The sequence below is a fragment of the Schistocerca serialis genome, chromosome 3 (genome assembly GCF_023864345.2).
Source record: "Schistocerca serialis cubense isolate TAMUIC-IGC-003099 chromosome 3, iqSchSeri2.2, whole genome shotgun sequence".
Classification (NCBI taxonomy): domain Eukaryota; kingdom Metazoa; phylum Arthropoda; class Insecta; order Orthoptera; family Acrididae; genus Schistocerca; species Schistocerca serialis.
The window spans coordinates 541,595,970-541,614,958 of NC_064640.1; the positions used below are offsets into that span (position 1 = coordinate 541,595,970).

Here is an 18,989-nt window from a genome sequence, read left to right on the forward strand (position 1 = left end):
TCAGGAAATCTCCCCTCCCTGGACCTGGCCTGTACCAGGGGCTACGTGCGAACCCTCCCTGTCGACACGGGGCTGGGAATCACGCGTTACCCAGTCAGATGCGTGGGCCGGCCTTCACGAGCGCACAGGGAGGAAGAAGAAAAAGATGAACCTCAAACGCCGAAGCGGAGGATGTTTTTTGTTGTTTTTGCACAGTTGCGACGTGTATCGTGCACCTGAATCAAATGATTTAGGTAATATACGTTATGCGACTAACAGTGCGACTGGACTAATTTATCTCACTTCGCAACACTACGTGATAGCACAGTCTAATATAACAGTCGCGACACTTCGCCTCGATTTTGTTGCCTACAGCGCCAGCAGCGCCCCAAGCGGCTGGTAGGTTACACTGTGAGTTCGGCGCGATCGTGAAGGAGAATAGTGGTTGTTTATTTTGATTTTTACAATGGCTTTTACTGGCGGGAGCGTTTGTAGCGCAATAAATTGCACCAACAACAGAAAGAAGACACCAAAGCTGTCTTTTTTTAGGTTTCCTAAGGATCCTGAGAGGTATAACCATCATGTTACTAAACTGTATCGTCAGGATTCACTTGCAAACTATATGTGTATAAATGATGAATGTTTCGTTTTAGGAGCAGAAAATGGCTTGTTAATAGCAGGCGAGAAGACCTCATGAAGAAAGACCCAGTGTACCTGTATAGTAATATTAGGTTTTGTTCGCTACATTTCGAACAAAACCAGTTCATGAACGCAGACAACAACAAACTCGTGTGGAATGCAGTACCCACCCTGTTTGACATTCCAAATAAGCCACCTCAGCTGACGATGAAGAGGAAACTGCCACAAAGATTCGACAGTCAATCTAAAGCAGTAAAACAGTCCTATGACACAGAAGCAGCTGGTTCAGCTCACCATGTATCAGTGCCAGATTCGTGTGAATCGTCAACACAGACCTGCTTTGACGATGAAGTGGTTAGATTAAGTGCAGCTGTTCGTGTCTTGCAAAAGCGTGTGAAGTGTCAGAATGTGCAAATCGCTAGACTTCGAGCGAAACTGCTGTTAATCAAGTTATTTGTTAAAGTGAGACTCGTTTACAGGCTGAAATATTGGAATCAAGACGTAGTTTCTAACAACAAGAAAGCAAATAAGAAACTGAAGAAGTTGGCTCATTTGGGCTGCTGATTTCTTTGGTATGTATTTCGTTCACTTCTGTTGTTAGTCACTTAATTTCCCTTGCTTCTTTCGTGTGATGACATTATTTTGTCAGCACCTTCTTCACTGACAGATTGTTTGAAAATTATACAAATATTTGGTTTTTCGTGAAATGTAGTGTAATCAGCTCATTATAGTGTTTTCAGCATATTCTTCCCACTATTTGGCAGTTGCTTGTCCCACTTAGAATAATAAAAAGATGAAGGTCGTACTTGTGGCAACAGGCGAAAATGACAAACAAACGCAGTAGGCCTACAGAACGATAAACGAGCTGTCGATCGTTTTTGCAAGTAGAGGTACATGTCTGTGCTTCTGACATGTGAATCTGTGTGTTTATATTCTTTTGATATGAACGTGGTAAGCTGCAATTCTGTCCAATGTCACAAGTGTTTCTTCACGAATGTGTTGTAGCTTGCCACTCTATTCATGATTTTTGTCCGTGCTGGCGCTTATTTTAGAATCATTTTTAGAAACATATATGCCTTCTGATACCACACAAACCCTTGGAGGCAAGAAAATAACTCAAATAATGCGGAAATTACGTAGGAAATGGATGTAAACAAACATTATGCTTACGACGCGTCTGACGTTCACCTTACCTACCGCTTGGAGCGCTAGTGTCGCTCCATCTGTCAAACGGCAACAACTTTTACAGCAGTGAGTGTCGCGACTGTTATATTAGACTGTGGTGATAGCGTCAGCACCTTAGCTGCGCTAACATCTGTGGCGTTAGGCTGCAAGGGAAAAGAGCCATCTGTCGGTACCGCTAGAACTAGCAGCCACTGGTTGCACCTCGTTGTCTCATTGAGTGCTGTTATCGCTTTGCGCAAATGTATTGCGGCTACAGATTTACACTCTGCGCCAGATATCTGAAAGCACTGGTTCCGCTGAAAGCGTGGGTGACGTCACGGAGAGATCTGCCGCGGAGCTCGGCACAAGTGTACGCACGCTGAACAGAAAATATTGATTGCAAGTACTCGTCTTCAGTCACTATCAGGCTGCTCAGTTACTCCTTCCAGTTCTCCATCATCTTCTTCTTGAGAGTGAGAATCACCGTAATCACTTTCGCTAACACTATCTACGCCACCTAAACGTATTATTATTATATCTGTTTCGTTGTCAAAAAAGATTTCTTGCTGCATAATGGGCTAAACTGCGATTTTCCGATATCAATGATTTCTGTGAATGCTACTTTTCAGTATCTGTTATTCTTAATTGTGATTTGTCGCAGTGAAGAGTCGCAGTTAAGGAACATAGGTCGTGTATCCCTCCGCCACTGCGATTTCTGCTACTTCCGCGATTTCTGCTACTTCTGCGATTTCTGTGACTTACCACCGTATGAAAAAGTTACATCTGTCAACACAGAAAATTGCATCTCAACAAACCTGTCATTGGCAAGTATGTTTTACGTTTTTTCTTCCGTTGGCTTTAATTTTGTATTTAAGAAACAACTGTGATAATATTAATAGTGTAATTAATATGTAAGTAGCCGTACAGTATCGTAATAGTTCGTGTTTAGAAAATGAATTCTAACATATTGTTATGTTCACAGGTACCTGAACTACATTTCAGTCACTCAGTAAAGCCATAATTCAAAATATCGTTGTCAACAGATCTGAAGAAATTGCCACTGCGTCTTTAGACCGTTTTCGTCAGACGAGAGGTTAGTTTCTAAGCGTTTCGATGGACTTAATTACTTCAGTGAGATCGTGCTTGCAAATGTGACATTCATTATAGCAAATATTAGCAATCCACTCTGTCAATTATATTGCTAGTAATTAGTGACAGCAAAAATTGTTTAATACTCCTTGTGTTTTTGCAGACGCAGTTCTGACTGATTACTGGTTGCTGGTACGTATCTATCCACATCAAGGCTGTTGAGAGAGACTCGTGAAGATTCAAGACAGCTCTTAGAGGATTTGCAGTTTAAAAGTGAAATAAGTGTGTGAGTGATTAAACTGTGTTTTATTGAAGTTGTTGTGCGATTTTAAACGAATAATAAATGTTAAATACAGTGAGTGAATAATAAAAATCTCATTTTCCACATGTTAAGCCGTCCAATACCCGTAATTTTCCGCCACTTACTCATTGGTAAACACTTGTTGGATAGCGACGTGCCCCCCCTCCCTTCCCTTTAAGTGCATTACTTAAAAGTAACACAGGAAAAGCTTACTTATGTAGGTGGTAGTAGTGTCGGCAAAAAGTTCTTGTGTGTGAAGTTGCCATGTAGAACACCAGGTGTAAAACTTTTCTCCCGAGTCTTAAACTGTGTCGGAACAAAAGTGAGGCATTCATATGACTCAATAATACTGTTTTCATTTCACTACACTTATACAGATGTCTGAGTTCTGCTGTGTTAACATTGCAAAGTCCTGTAGGCATGTGGAGTATTAACCAAAACTGTCATATTGGAAGCAGAATCAAACACATTTGTTACGTTACTTGATATTTTCAGGAGAAAAAGGCAATGTTGCTTCTTATTAATATAATACATTCAGAGTCAGCAGTATCTGACCAACCATAACTGATGCTGAATGTGCATGTCGTCATATAATATGAAGGGCTTATTTCAATAGTGGTGCAAGTCCATTACCTCCACTTTTCTGTCTATAATGCTTCTGAAATTAATGATCCAAACAAACATAAATAAAGGTTCATCTCTAGCAAGAAGCCATATGCTTGAATATTTCTGGTATCTCAACTGCAGATTTTTCAGCGCTCATTTAACTTTACGACTCTGTATCTCAAAATGAACAAAAATGGACTTGTACCACTATTGAAATAAGCCCTTCATATGCACACACAGCACATCACATCGATCTCGTGAGGCACAAGGCTCTCATAACGAAGTACGTACGTCGGTCAACAGATGGCACTAGGAAAAGTATGTTAACTGCGCTTTTTAGTTGCTACTTGCGACTCTTAGTTGCGACTTGTCACGGAAATCGCAGTTTCACTCGATGGCGTGTCGCAGAGATCAACGTAGTACGAACTTTGGCCTACAGATGGCAGTGCTAACTGCGCTTTTTAGTTGCTACTTGCGACTCTTAGTTGCGACTTGTCACGGAAATCGCAGTTTCACTTGATAGCGTGTCGCAGAGATGAGCGTAGTACGAACTTTGGCCTACAGATGACACTGTTAACTGCGCTTTTTAGTTGCTACTTGCGACTTCTAGCCGCGACTTGTCACTGAAATCGCAGAAAGGAGTATGGAATTCGACCAACAGATGGCTCGCGGCGTTGAATGTGAAATGCTACTTGCGACTGCTAACTGTGACTGAAATCGCAGTTAGATTTTGTAAAGTTATTATTGTGATATCTGTGACTTCTCAATCACTGTGATTTCTAACATACGCGATTTCCTGCCCACCACTACTGCATATATTCTCGCTCAATTTTTTAATGTAGTTTGTACAACAGAATCTAATCTTCTTTAGTTCAAAAAAATGGTTCAAATGGCTCTAAGCACTATGGGACTTAACATCTGAGGTCATCAGTCCCCTAGACTTAGAACTACTTACACCCAACTAACCTAAGGACATCACACATATCCATGCACGACGCAGGTTTCGAACCTGCGACCGTAGAAGGCGCGCGGTTCCGGACTGAAGCGCCTAGAACCGCTCGGCCACAGCGGCCGGCTCTTCTTTAGTCTTTGAATTAAATTTCTACTCACACAAATGTTCCACAGGTGTTACGTCGCATAGAACGCTCCTAGTAGGTACCCATCTTTCACAACGGACCAAATATTAGCTATTGGATTTAATTCAGGGTAGTAAGGAGGAAGGTGTAAGGCAACGTCACCAGCAGCTTGTAGAATTTTGTTGACGGAATGCCTGACGCTCCTTGGCTCGGTTCTTCGAACAAACTCATACAGAGTAGGTTCAAGCACGTAATTCGAGAATGGGATATGTTCCTTTGGTATCCACTTTCTGATATCGTATTTAGTAGAATTAGACGTTAGAGCTAAGTATATTTTAACGTTGTGATAAGGGGAATTGTCGAGGTCGGTTTTACTTGGGAATCACCTTTTTTGTCAATCACTTTTCATAATTTTGTTGGTTCATGAGGTTCTGGTAATCTCCCGCTGCTTTATTTGACTTCCACATGACAAGCGCACTAGGCCGGCCGCGGTGGCCGAGCGGTTCTAGGCGCTTCAGTCCGGAACCGCGCGACTGCTACGGTCGCAGGTTCGAATCCTGCCTCGGGCATGGATGTGTGTGATGTCCTTAGGTTAGTTAGGTTTAAGCAGTTAAAGTTCTAGGGGACTGATGACCTCAGCTGGTAAGCCCCATAGTGCTCAGAGCCATTTGAACCAAGCGCACAAGGAACAAAGCAGTTTTCACCGCCTGCACGAGTTATTATTAGGCACTGTCGCTTCGATCCCGGTCTGAGGAGACTGTGAGTTGTATTATCACTCCATGATTTCACACTTACGTGTGATGATAAAATGGAAGTTTCATCAACGTAAGCAACGTCCCCGTTTTATTCACTAAATTTTTTTAGTTACTTCAAATATGCAGTTACTTTCTTCGCGGATGTCTCTTCTCTCTAACGATATGAGCCTGCTTGACTTTTTTTCAGCGAAAACCTAATTTCTTTAATAACCCCCTTACACTAGTGCTGCTACCTTGAAAGTCTATGGCTCCTTTTTACTTCTGTTAAATTTCTTCTACTGTAGGCTGTAATATTTCTGGCTTTACAGTCGTCATATTCAGGTTCAAGAAGCTCTTCTTAGAGCAGCAGAGAAGGCAGCAGAGGGAAGATGACGTAATGTGGTGTGAGGTACCGATGATAGATGGTTTTGTTCGATACGGATATCGTGAGAAAGACCGCCTAAATTGTGGTCCCTCTCCGCGACTGGCTGCTGCGTTCGGAAGGTGCGCAGCGAAATAATAATCTTATGTTATTAATATTAGAAAAACCAAACAACGTATTTACTTACATTTCATATTAAAGCATCTCTCAATAGCGTGCTATCATTCCATTGTTTGACAAGTATTGATAAACAGCACGAAAAGGCAGACGAAGCACTTCGGAGATCTTCGGGTGGCGCCTAAATTGGATGGCGGGCGAAGTGGTTCGGCTGTAAGATCAGAGCTGGACTGGCAGTCTCGGAGGACAGACATGTTATCTGCTGCGGTCGACATCAGGTTAAAACTTTATTAGCAATGTATGGTTATGTGGACATATTAAATTGAGAACAATTTGATAGTAATGATGCAAATACGCAGTTCATTGTTTTATTATGAAACTATGAAGGTTGAAGATTATTTATTATTCATAAAGTGGAATATGATTGTGCAGTTTCTCGTATTCTGTTAATAAAAAGCGAATGGCATCACGTGTAAACAAACTAATTGGAAATTTAATTATTTATAAAATACCAGTTCCTCGCTAGGAGTTTATTACAGCCTCAAGGTAACAGATTCAAGAACTATGTGCTTTTTCCTGCGCAGGGGACAACTACAGAAGACTACAGGTTGGCGAAAATTAATTAGAGCTTATGCAAATACGCAGTTCATTGTTTTGTTTTTCTGAAAGTATGAAGGTTGGAGATTATTTATGATTTATAAAGTGGAATATAATTGTGCTGTTTCTGGTATTTTGTTAATAAAAAGCAAATGGCATCACGTGTAAACAAACTAATTCGAAATTTATTTACAAAATATCAGTTCCTCGCTAAGAGTTTATTACAGCCACAAGATAACGGATTCAATAACTGTGTGCTGTTTTCTGCGCATGGGGACAACTACAGAAGACTACAGGTTGGCGAAAATTAATTAGAGCTTATGCATTCCACTCAGGGAGGCGGAAGCAAATAGGCACCTCATGTTTACTGCAATCTTACTACAGACGAGATCAGTGACACGTCATCTATGGTAACACAGAGGAGGTATGAAGGAGAGAAATTTTCGAGGGAAGCGGTTTCTCACACGAACGTGTATATCACCCACTCTCTCGCTCTCTTTTGCAAGTTGTCGTTAAGAAGCTCGTTTTTGGGTGAGATAAAAGTTGTAGTCTGCAACTGTTTTATGTTTAGGTTTTTTTTTCTGGAGTTACAAATTTCCTTCTTCCGACGGATTCTGATGGCCAGCCTTCCCTTTTAGTTTTCTGGCTAGTGCTACGTGAAACGGCTGTGGCCACTTGGGCTCTCAACTGAACTTGCTGCACCGGAACGTTCCTTCCCTCAGTGGACTTATCTTCCACAAACATTAAAATTTTATGTACTATCTCCCGAGACTGACTATTCAGTTTTCTGTCTTTAAATTTTGACGTGCTAATAGACGTCATGATGTCAACCTGAAGTCACTGCGCACTAGTAATATAAATTCGGAAAAACGCGGAAAAACGTGGCAAAAGGCAGCCAAATGTGTTACCGCACGCGCAGTGGCTGCCCGGCAGTTACACTGTAACGGTCGCGAAGCTTTCAGATACTTTGAGCGGAGTGTACTGCGCCTTGTAAAGGCGCACCTGCGTTACTGGTGAGTACATATTGGGAATTTCCTGGAGGCTTTGTCCAGCGGCTGACTCACAAGAGCTGGGCGTGCCGCCTCAACGGTGGGCGCGATAGCTCAGATAATTTACTCTGCTCCAACTGGCAACTTCGTTACGGCTGCGGGCCAGGTTTCTCGCTCCGACATCATGGACAACAAGTTATCTTTTTCTCGTGTTGAACAATATTTATAGCGAACATTGTTACGGCGAGGATGTATCGTCGTCGAATTATTCACCCGATTTAATTTTCGTAGTCATTTATATTTTTCATAGTTTTTAGGTAAATTGTGAGACAGTATACAACGGATCTGTCAAAATACTGACATTATTTCTTTCCTTAACGATGGTGTATGACGATGTAATTCTTCTATCTGATTTAGGCACTTTAACATTTCGTTTTTTTGACAATTGTAAATTTGGTTGGAATAGTGTTGAAACGAGCGAAGTGGTACAGTAAAGGCACAACATACTTGGGAAAGGTCAGGATTCAAATGCCCGTGCGCCATTGTGATTAATGGTTCAAATGGCTCTGAGCACCATGGGACTTACATCTGAGGTCATCAGTCCCCTAGAACTTAGAACTACTTAAACCTAACTAACCTAAGGACATCACACACATCCAGGCCCGAGGCAGGATTCGAACCTGCGACGTAGCAGTTGCGCGGTTCCGGACTGAAGCGCCTAGAACGGCTCAGCCACCGCGGCCGGCTGTGATTAATGTTTCCGATAGTTTCTGTAAATAACTTTTGTGACGACATTTAAGATAATTCTCATTTATTGTTCCGACTTGGTTTCACACATTTTTTTCGATTACTAGTTTCGATCATTTTGTATCATCTTCAGATCTAAGTAACTGGGTATGGTGTCTGTTCTTTCGGACATGTCCGAAAGAACAGATACCATATCCATGTAAGTATATAGTTCTGGCAATACCGGCCATGACCTTCTTCTTCTGTGCGGATGCACACATATTACCCGAACTCTTACGGGCCTTGGTAAGAATGTCTTCCACGAGTAATGAGTGTGTTGGGTAGGGACACTACGAATGTAGTGTGTGGAATGTAGTGTGTGGACATACAAGGTGAGAATGTGGGTCTCGCGGGAGGCGTGCGCGAAATAGTCCCTGCAGTCACACTATCCTCTGTGCCCTCGGTGGCTCAGATGGATTGCCGGCACGCTAGCTCAGCGTGTTCGGTCAGAGGGTTTAGCTATCCTCTGTAATAAGAACTGAGTGAACGGATCAACGAACAACCAGAACAAGTGTCATAGGACGTCCGCCACGAACAAAGTCAACAAACGATATAGAACAAAATGAGATTAACAAAAAAAAAAACAAGCGATAGAGCGTCTTCCATGTAAGCAGGAGATCGCGGGTTCGAGTCCCGGTCGGGGCACACATTTTCACCTGTCCCCGTTGATATATATCAATGCCCGTCAGCAGCTGAAGGTATTCATATATAATTCTAATTTCCTTTAGGTCTCTTTCCATCAACATATCCCTCTGTTGTTGCGTTTAGTAGTCCACCATCTCTCATTAGATGCCTAATAAGTTGCACTCTTCTTTTGGCAACTGACTTCCACACGTTTCTCTCCTCATCCACTCTTTTAAGAAGCTTTTTGTTTGTAACCGTAGCAGTCCACTTTATTTTGTGCGTGTGTCTATAACACCACATCTCGAAATAATTTAGTTTCTACTCTTCCTCACCCCTGAGTCCAGTTTTCACAGCAGTAACATACCACACTCCAAACATAATCTTTGCGAAACCTTTTCCTGACTTCAAGGCTGGCGCTTTTTGAAGTTTACACCTCCTTCTTCTCCTCTCTCTTCTTGAAGGCAGTACTGGCTTGGGTAGTTCTGCTTCTGACTTCCCCATTGCTACTTCTATTCATAGTAATATTACTCCCTGAACAAGTAAATGAGTCAACTTGCTCACATAGCTTGTTGCCTACTTAAATTCGAACTTTACCTTTCTCTTCTTTATCACATGCCATCACTATTTTTTGGACTTATTTATTTTCATATTGTATTCTTCCCCCATATTACCATCCATTTTACACTGAAGTGACAGAACTCATGGAATATCTCCTAATATCGTGTCGGACCTCCTTTTGCCCGGCGTAGTGCAGCAACCCGATGTGGCATGGACTCAACAACTCGTTGAAAGTTCCCTGCAGAAATATTGAGTCTTGCTGCCTCTATAGTCGTCCATAACTGCGAAAGTTGACAGTGCAGGATTTCGTGCACAAACTGACCTCTCGATTATGTCCCATAAACGTTCGGTGGGATTCATGTAATTACATCGTTGAATGGCTGCAGATAGTCTCCGAGTAGCCGAACATAACCATCTCCAGTCAATGTTCGGTTCAGTTGGACCAGAGGACGCAGTCCATTCCATGCAAACACAGCACACACAATTATGGAACCGCCACCAGCTTGCACAGTGCCTAGTTGACAGCTTCGGTCCATGTCTTCGTGAGGTCTGCGCCACACTCATACCCTACCATCAGCTCTTACCAACTGAAATCGGGGCTCATCGGACCAGGCCGCGGTTTTCCAGTCGTCTATAGTCCAACCGACAAGGTCACGAGAGGCGCTGCAGATGATGCCCATAACACCGAATTTCGCCGCACAGTTCTAACGGATACGTCTCACGTTGATTTCTGCTGTTATTTCACACATTGTTGCTTGTTTGTTAGCACTGACTACTCTATGAAAACGCCGCTGCTCTTGGACGTTAAGTGAAGGCCGTCGACCACTGTGTCGTCCGTGGTGAGAGGTAATGCCTGAAATCTGGTATTCTCGGAACACTGTTCACACTAGATGCCGGAATACTGAATTTCCTAACGATTTCCGAAATGGAATTTTCCATGCGTCTAGCTCCAACTACGACTATGCGTTCAGAGTCTGTTAATTCCCGCCATGCGTCCATAATCACGACGGAACCCGTTTCATGTAACGTATCACCTGAGTGCAAATGACAACCTCGCCAGTGCACTGTTCAAGGCGCTTCAGTCCGGAACCGCGCGACTGCTAAGGTCGCAGGTTCGAATCCTGCCTCGGGCATGGATGTGTGTGATGTCCTTAGGTTAGTTAGGTTTAAGTAGTTCTAGGGGACTGATGACCTCAGATGTTAAGTCCCATAGTGCTCAGAGCCATTTGAACCATTTAATAGCTACTGCACTCTCAGCTAGGACAGCTTCAACATCAACATATTTTAACATACCTATTCTGTGGTCGTCTTGTAATATACCTGTCTGCGAGTCTTCTCTGACTTTTGAAATTATTTTTTTGTATGCAGCATCTGGTGATGAAACAGCTTCTGGTGTTTATGCTGCATCCCTGCCCACGTTTATTGCATGTTGATGCTACGTTTTAATACACAGTATACGAAAATTTTGTTGCGGGAAGCTAGCAAGTAGGTAGGCCCACAAAGCAGACTGATTGAACGACGTGCCAGATGGACACACACACGTGAGAACGGCCGGGTGAGCATGAATCGTATTGTACTGGAGCAGAGACTTGCACTGAGAACTTGTTAATAATAATTTCAGTGTTACACAATTCATCAGGAAATGGTAGTTACAAATTTTAGTTACTTTGAGTGTTCATTAATGGAAAGGATGGGCGAATTACAAGTGCACCGTGAGACGGTGGGCGCCGCCGAACAGCTAAGATAGCGCACTTCCGAGGATGTAATGCATGAATCCATGTAAAGACGGGACAGTTTATTATAAAATGCCTCATATGTCATACTTGTGCGATGTTGTATTAATACAAGGCAGTCTACGATCGGTATTCGAGGTGGTCATCGCAAACTAGACTGTGAAGTGCAACGGAAGTAATTGCTGAAGTTTGCCGCGTGGTATTAACCGAGCGGTCTAGGGCGCTGCAGTCAAGGACTGTGCGGCTGGTCCCGGCGGAGGTTCGAGTCCTCCCTCGGGCATGGGAGTGTGTGTTTGTAGGATAATTTAGGTTAAGTAGTGTGTAAGCTTAGGGACTGATGACCTTAGCAGTTAAGTCCCATAAGATTTCACACACATTTGAACATCTTTTTTTTTTTTTTTTTTTTTTTTTTTTTTTTTTTTTTTTTTTTTTTTTTTTTTTTTTTGCTAAAGTTGCTTTGGAAAATATATTTGTGCGATCTCATGTTCATTCTAAGATTGTGTCTAGCATTTGGCGCTCGGTAGCTAATGACTACTGACCTGGAATCTTGCTATGAATATTAACGATAGACTAGCTCTAAAAATTGTTTTACTAATTTTGCGACTGGTGAAATAAAAGCAAATTAGTTGGCATCTTAATATTTTACGATTCTTATTACGTTTATTATTTTAAGCTACCCACCTATCATATTATTATGCACTGTTTGTGGCACACACGTTAGAGTTGGCGACCGACGGAGAGGAAAACAATTGGGGAAAATCTACGAGACGCGAGGGAAGCAAGTTTGCTGCAATTCAGTTACGAGAAGTAGGGAGCAGACACACTAGACTTTCATCTGTAAATCATACGTATCATTACTGTGCGTCTCCTTGTATATATTGTGGCAGACGATAATTCGAACATTCATTCCCCTTTCTGCTGTGATATTGTTACACGTGACATCCCTTGTGTGGGGAAAAATGCGTTTAACCGTTGGTTAGTTTTAATTCGAAGCACTAAACCCTCATTATAGTGGCATCCCTAACTGCAAAAACAACGCCTGTAGGTGATGTGTAATCGATGTGATAGGAAATGTTCTGGGACAGTAGACTTGCGGATTGGAAATCACGCGTTATGAATTGAAGTGGGAGGAATTTTGAATAGTGCATATCTGAAGAGGACTGTGAATTTTTATTTTGTTATGGATTATGACATTGTGACCAGAGAATGTAAAGATTCCTGTGTGACTATTGAAAAAGTGTGATATTGTCACAAACGACGAACATTGGAGATCACTGCTTTTGAACTGTAGATGTAAAATAGATTTTATGAACTACACATGGATGGTTATTGCCACGATCTTAATCTGATGGTGGCGTGTATACTGCGAGTGGAGATGGGCAAGTGAAGGCGACGTTATCATCGCAAGGCGTGTGCGACTTCGAATGCTGCGGCAACAGAGACGTCGTATAGTCGACTGGAGGCGGAACATGGGGGATGTGGAGTGGGACACCAGATAGGTGGCGCTACATTTACACTCGTCGCCCCCGATTCTGCACGAAGTCGCCTTGCAGCTGATGTCATCAGTTGCTTCTCTTTCCTTTCCCTTTTGCCCCCTCCACCTTCAGTTTACATAATGGGCAAAACCTTGCTATTGGAAGAGCGCTGGAATGCTAAGCAAAGGGTAAGGAGCAAGCCTGCAACGAGAGGAGCCAAGAAATATATTTTGTCCTTGCAGCTGTTGCTCATAACCCACACGCTAACTCCTGAGAAACTGCAAATGTCTCTGGAATCATGCAGAAGCGCCAGGAGCACCAGGATTTTCTGTCTATATTCAAGATTTGGTTTAATTTTTGTTCTCGCGTTCTTCTGTGTTGAAGTAAATACGAGAACATACTGGAAAGTAATGGCTCCGATTTTTTTAATGTGAAAGCTCGTAAAGCTCTGTTTGCACCGTTTCATCACTACCGAAGTGAAGTCCTCGGAGGCGTTCTTTCAGGTTTGGAAACAGATGAAAATCAGAGGAGGCCAAGCCGGGACTGTATGGGGGATGATCGATGACAATGAACTCGTCGGACTGTTGAAGATGTCGCAACGCTCGTGTGTGATCTGCTAGTGTCATGCTCCAAGTTTGGGGAGGGAGAAGGTGCCCCAAGTTTTGGAAAATGTAAGTTAATGCCCGTGAGTAGGAAAAAGAAATCTGTAATGTTCGAATACAGCATGAGTAGTGTCCTACTTGACTCTACTACGTCGTTTCAATACCTGTGGTAGGGAAGGTAAATGGTCGACTTCAGTTTATTAGGAGAATTTTAGGAAAGTGTGGTTCATCTGTAAAGGAGGCCACAAAAAATGGTTCAAATGGCTCTGAGCACTATGGGACTCAACTGCTGAGGTCATTAGTCCCCTAGAACTTAAACTAGTTAAACCTAACTAACCTAAGGACATCACAAACATCCATGCCCAAGGCAGGATTCGAACCTGCGACCGTAGCGGTCTTGCGATTCCAGACTGCAGCGCCTTTAACCGCACGGCCACTTCGGTCGGCGGAGGCCACAAATAGGACGCTGGTGCGATGTATTCTTGAGTACTGCTCGAGTGTTTGGGATTCTTACCAGGTTGGATAAAAAGAAGACATTGAAAGAATTCAGAGGTAGGCTGAGATTTGTAACCAGTAGGTTCGAACAATACGCAAGCGTTACGGAGATGTTTCGGGAACTCAAATGGGAATCCCTGGAGGGTAGGCGACGTTCTCTTCCAGGAGCACTATTAAGAAAATTTAGAGAACTGGCATTTGGAGCTGACTCCCAACGATTCTGCTGCCGCCAACGTAGATGGCGCGTAAGGACCACCAAGATAAAATACGAGGAATTAGGGCTCATACAGAGGCACACAAATGTTCAATTTTGCCTCCCTCTGCAAGTGATAGTGCTCCCTCCGCCACGCACCGTACAGCGGCTTGCGAAATATCTGTGTAGACGTAGACGTAGCAACTCTTCGAATCCGAGTCTCCATTACAGCACGCTGTTTCTCACGCATTGGCATAGTTACGTTAGGCCTTCGACCATAAATATAATAGACTGGCCCTGACGTCATTTTCGTGGCTCCAACATCTCTGGGCTGAAGTCACGTGAATGTTGGCAAAACATGGTTGTTTCGTGTTGCGCTTATGGCTGTACTCAGCGTTTTGTCGGGGGAAATGGCATTACATTTCACGTGTGTTTCTGTAATAGTGCAGATGTGTTTATTGAAATCTGCTGAAGTAACTTTTATATGTTTTTTTACACTTGAAATAGTGAATCACGTAAATTAAAGTGTTGAAAGTGATGCCTGTAAAGTCAGACTCGTATTACATTTTGGAAAGTATCTGTGATAATTCAGTTACAGAAGTAAGTATAACTGTTTCTTGTTCCTACTCATAGGTTCCCTAAGGATGAAAACCGAAGGCAGCTTTGGATACAGGCCCTGAAACGGAAAAACTTTAAGCCATCTGCACATACGCGCCTTTTTGTATATACAAGTGAGATTATAATAAGGTAAGAGCACCTATAGTCGACACATGAAGAGAATTTTTTTCTACCTTCTAATACTATTAAATAAATGTAGGCTCCAAAATTATTTTCTGAAACTTCAAAGCCTCACCTTTCATCTAAAATATCATTTTTTTTAAACTGATAGTTTAAACTTTCGTAAAAATAGTAGGAAGTGAACCTTTGAAGTGCACCTAAAATTGATACTCTAAAATGGACCTGCTCCTAAAGTCGACAATTTTGGCACCTATAGTTGACATAATTCCCATATCCCATTTTCTTTTATAAGTGACTAGAGCTCAAAACGCGGCGAATCCAATATTTAAAGTTTTGACATGAGCCCACTCTTACTGTTTAAAAGAATTTTAACGACATTTTACTTTAATTGATAGTTTATAGTAATGTCGTCCCGCTGCCCACCAGAGGGGCGTTCGATGTATTTGTTAGATTTTATAAATGGTACTGTGAACAAATCCAGGTCAATGTAGTTCTGACATAATTTTTCGCAAATAAAAAGTATTTTTTGTTGGAAGTATATGGCAGTCAATTGAGAAATGTGGGTAAAATACGATACAAACATAGGATGGCAGACCGCTGATTTGAAATCCCGCCACGTTTTGCCAACAGTCACGTGGTTTATGTTGGAGCCACACCAGCCCTATAGCTTCTGCACAGCAAGGCCTGTCTACTAGTATCTATGGTCGAAGCGTTAGGCACCACCATGTTACACAGTACAATCCGGAGCCCTCTGATGGCACAGGGTTGCAGCTTGCGTCAGCAAAGCAACACAATCGACTGAGTAATATGCATGTCGTGCAATATCTCAACAGATATTGAGAACAGAGCAAAAAAATTGTGTATTTTACTGTATTGAATAGTGTATACTAAGTTATTCTACATTTTTGTATAAAAATTAGTGTATTTGCTTTGTGTGAGATCACTTTGGATTTTAGCATTAACCAAAAGTAGCGTAGCAGAAGTGCTAACTGCATCCAGCCGCTATTTGTCTTTGTGTTTTATTCCTTGGGATATAGGCAAATGCTGATTAAAGATAGCTTGGTGCTGCCTTTGTTGTGTAAGGGAGCAGGAGGAACTGGCCGCTGTACGTAAACAATTGCAGGCTGTGTTAGCCACAGTCGACAGTCTTCAGGCCATTGCCCTAGGCTCTGGTGGCGCTGGGACACTTGAGACGAATGCTTTGGCACCTCTGATCCCTGAGGCTCCAGGTGTCACAGCGCCTTCTGATTTGCCCGTGCTCGCCAGTCGACGCTGAATGGCGCACAGCAGTGGGGCGCGGATCTATGAGTGGAAGGAGAAAGGGGCTACTGCTCGCACAACCCGTATCCTGACGCTTCAAAAACGTGGTTGAGGTATTGTCCACTGCTGAAAGTACTCCTGAGCCAGCACGGGATGCCTGGGATGTTGAGACTTGGACCGGTCTTCCTGAAACGTCCGAATGGGTGCCAAAGGTGAGATTGCTCGTTATAGAGAGTTTCAACAGCAGGTGGGTGAGGTAGCCGCTTGGGGAAATAGCGGGCAGTTCGGGAAGAAAGGCTAGTGTCGACTCCTTTCACTTGCCAGAGGTCACGTGCGAGATGTGGAGGAGGCTCCGCCAGCAGCGATTGCACGCACTTGGGGTGCTGCAAATCGTGGCTCATGTCGGCACGAATGACGCCTGCTGCACGGGATCAGACACCATCCTCGGTTCCTACAGGCGACTGGCTGACTTGGTGAAGACAGCTAGTCTCGCTTGTGGTGTGGAAGCAGAGATATCATTTTGCAGCACCATCCACAGAAATGATCGTGGTTCTCTGATTTTGTGCCGAGTGGAAGGCTTAAACCAGAGGTTTCTGTAAAGATTAGGGAAGAATACTATCCTTATTAATTAAAGAAAGTGGAATTCGTCATGGGAGGTCGCAAAAAATAATGTTAATATACTATAAATTAACTGCAGGAGCATCTATGGAAAGTTCCCATAACTAGTCTCGCTTGTAACCAATAATGAGACCTACATAGAACTAGGGTCGGAAAGCTGGCTGAAGCCAGAATTTTATAGCAGCGAACTTCTAATTGGAATGTATACCACAAAGATAGGTCGAAAGCCCGTCGTTGTGGTGTGTTTACAGCTATAAATAATACTATAATATCTAGTGAGCATAGTACAGATTCTGATGCAAAATGATTTGGTTGAAGATGAGTGTTAAAGGAGGATCAAACATGGTCATTGGATGCTTTTATAGACCCCTATCTCAGGAGCAGTAGTGGCGGAACATTTCAAGGAAAATTTGTAGAAGATTTCGCTTAAATTTCCTGCTCCTCAAGTGAGGTTAGGAACCTCATACTTCTGATAGGTTGAAGACAAGACACATTCAATACCTTCACTGCGCGGTAACAACGGTGAAGTAACTGGTGACAGTGCCACTAAAGCAGAGTTATTAAACACGGTTTTCCGAAACTCCTCCACCAAAGAAGTCGAAGTAAATATTCCTGAATTCCAGTCAAGAACAATTGCCAAGATGAGAAACATAGAAGTATATATCCTCGGTGTAACAAAGCAGCTTAAATCACTTAATAAAGGCAAGGCGTCCGGTCCAGATTGTATACCAGTCAGGTTCCTCTCAGAGTATGCTGATAATATAGCTCCATATTTAGCAATTATATACAACCACTCGCTCACAGAAAGATACGTACCTAAAGACTGGAAAATTGCTCAAGTCACACCAATACCCAAAAAGGGAAGTAGGAGTAATCTGCTGAATTACAGGCCTATATCGCTAACGTCGATTTGCAGTAGGGTTTTAGAACATATACTGTATTCGAGCATTATGAAGTAGCTCGAAGAAGACGATTTATTGACATATAGTCAGCACGGATTCAGAAAATATCGTTCTTGTGAAACACAAATAGCTCTTTATACTCATGAAGTAATAAGTGCTATCGACAGGGGATGTCAAATTGATTCCATATTTTTGGATTTCCAGAAGGCTTTTGACACCGTTCCTCACAAGCGTCTTCTAATCAAACTGCGTGCCTACTATTCATCGTATGTCCGACAGTGATTTCTGCAGTTATTTCACACATAGTTGCTTGTCTGTTAGCACTGATGATTCCATGCAGACACCGCTGCTCTTGGTCTTTAAGTAAGGCCTTTGGCCACTATGTTGTCTCTGGTAAGAGACAACGCCTGAAATTTGGTATTCTCGGCACACTTTTGACCATATGGATCTTTGAATATTCAATTCCCTAATGATTTCCGAAATGGAATGTCCCATGTGTGTTGCTGCAACAACTATTCCATATTCATAGTTGGTTAATTCCCATCATGTGACCATAATCACATTAGAAATCTTTTCACATGAAACACATAAGTACAAATGACAGCTCTGTTAATGCACTGCCCTTTTATGTCTTTTGTGTATTTCCATATTGCTATCCTGTGACTTTTGTCACCTCAGTGGAGTATGTGTATGGAGCTATTTAAATTGAAATGACCACATAAAACTGTTTGTAGGTAAGGCAGATACAGACTGAGATTCATTGGTAGCATCCTGTGGAAGTGTAGTCCATGCACGAAGGAAGTAGCTTATGAAACCATCGTATGACCTGTACTTGAATACTGCTCTTCAGTCTATGATCTGTACCAGATATGATTGATAAAGGAAATAAAGAAGATTCAAAGAAGAGTAGTGTGTTTCATTGAAGTTCATTTAGCAAGTGCAAAAGCATCTTTAGATACTCAGCCAACGCCACGCATTCGGGAGGACGACGGTTCAATCCCGCGTCCGGGCATCCTGATTTAGGTTTTCCGTGATTTCCCTAAATCACTCCAGGCAAATGCCGGGATGGTTCCTTTGAAAGGGCACGGCCGACTTCCTTCCCCATCCTTCTCTAATCCGATGAGACCGATGACCTCGCTGTTTGGTCTCTTCCCCCAAACAATCCAATCCAATCAGCCAACGCCAGTGGCAAACACTGCAGGAGAGGTGTTCTGCATTGCAGTGTGGCTTATTGGTAAAATTGCTAGAAGAATCAACCAACAGACTGCTTCCACCTACTTTCAGGGTGAATCAGGAAGAAAGGTACATGCTTTGAGTGGTGATAGTATAAAT

At 42.7% G+C, this 18,989-nt stretch overlaps 1 long non-coding RNA gene across 1 annotated transcript; it reads left to right on the plus strand.

The window, feature by feature from the left end:
- Positions 1 to 2,470: 2,470 nt before the first annotated feature.
- Positions 2,471 to 3,264, plus strand: LOC126469562 (uncharacterized). The gene is made up of 2 exons (XR_007586015.1): positions 2,471 to 2,610; positions 2,765 to 3,264. It is a non-coding gene; the product is annotated as an uncharacterized LOC126469562 (long non-coding RNA).
- Positions 3,265 to 18,989: the final 15,725 nt, after the last annotated feature.